The following is a 1738-nucleotide window of genomic DNA, read 5'->3' as shown; positions in this document are numbered from 1 at the left end:
CTAAAACCTTACTTCACAGATGCAAAACCCGAAGAAGGAACCAACATTCCTTTAACGGAACCCGATCTCGCCTAAGGACAACAAAATAGTCAGGCTCGCGACTTTAAACAAGCGCTGACTGGGAGGCAACCCACATGGTTTGATTTTCTTTCTCTTTTGTGATTATATTTTCTTGTGTGAATTGATTTTTGGTTGTGTTTTTAGATGATTTTCAGGCATGTATCACGATCAGGCAGAGATCGATCGATCCAACAGAAACAGAACGGGCGATCTATGTAAGAGATCGGTCGATCCGGGTAAGGCAGAGAGGTCGATCTCAGGAGTAGATCGGTCGATCCTACTCGTATGGATCGGTCGATCTAAGATAATGCCTAAGAGACAGAAGAAGAAGGGATGCGCATCACAGCCAGCTGTTTCTGGAGATAGCGATGACGACTCAAGCGCTCACGACACCGCTGCTGGACCTGAGGCAGCGGAGGACTCTGATGATGATGGAGCATCGGAGAGGCGCTCGAAGAGGCGCACTGACCGCAACGCCTGATCGGTAATCTCTCTTGGAATTATTTTCACACCGAGACGGTGTGAAGTAAGTCTGGGGGAGGATGCTACTTATGTACCATATTGCATTATTTCTTTCATTTTCTTAGTTTATCGGATTTGCTTGTTAAAAAAAAACTCTCTACGCATTTTTATCAGACCCTGTGATGATTATTAGACTATTTCCTTGTGTGTTGTGCATTACATTTCATATTGGCCATTTTTCAGGACTGTTAGCGCAGACAAACCGAGGAACCACTTGACCAAACAACCTCTCCTTAAATCTTTTATCAAGTCTCGGTGAATTGTAATCGACTCAACTATTTTTGACCATTAATGAATTTAATTTCTTTTGACCAGGAATCAACATCAGGAAACGGTACACCATATACACATTCAGGATTTTCTTTACCACATTTTACCACTCTTTAATAATCCTGAATGGCCAGACTCATCAATAGTTTGGTACCACACCTACACCTTACCCTTTTATTTCATCTCCATGCATTCTTACACACTGATCATATGTGCATACATGTGCAAAAACAATGGAGAGATTAGGGTAGACATGGTTCATCCGACTGCTTAGGTAGGATCAGAACATTTAGGTGGTTAGACACGGACCTGTGTGTCTAGAGGTGTAAATAGAAAAATTGGGTGTTGAAAGTGTGTGATTGCATCGCAGTGTATATATTCGATTTCGGTTTGTATAAGTTTTTGTTCTGAAATATATATAAAAACAAAAAAAAAAAGGCAAAGTTCATGTTTATATCTCATTCAGTAGATTTGATTTAGACATTTTATTTTTATTTTGTGTACCAGAGATGATGCGCTGTTTAAATTTGGGGTTAGAGTTTGAGATTTGTTGGGTTTTGATCATTTGAGACTTGAGCAGTTCGAAAACGTGGTTATCAATATACTCGGTTTCTCCAGCGATTTTGAGAATTCCCAATGCCCAACGTTTGTTTTAAAATAGTTTTCAAATCGTTTAAATCATCCTTTTTACAGCTTGTTTATGTTTTGTGACACTAAAGAAAATTAAATAAAAACCATCAAAAATATATATTCGTTCGCTGTAGCTATTAACTTGTCTGCAACTCTACGTGTGATCATCGGTCCCTGTGGATTCGATCCCGTATTACTACTGCGTACTTTACTGTGCACTTGCAGTTAGATAATCGGGTTAAAACTCGACACATCA

This window comes from Brassica oleracea, chromosome C2 (genome assembly GCF_000695525.1).
Source record: "Brassica oleracea var. oleracea cultivar TO1000 chromosome C2, BOL, whole genome shotgun sequence".
NCBI classification, from domain to species: Eukaryota; Viridiplantae; Streptophyta; class Magnoliopsida; order Brassicales; family Brassicaceae; genus Brassica; species Brassica oleracea.
The sequence above is the reverse complement of the archived record's forward strand: the minus strand, read 5'-3'. Positions refer to the sequence as shown.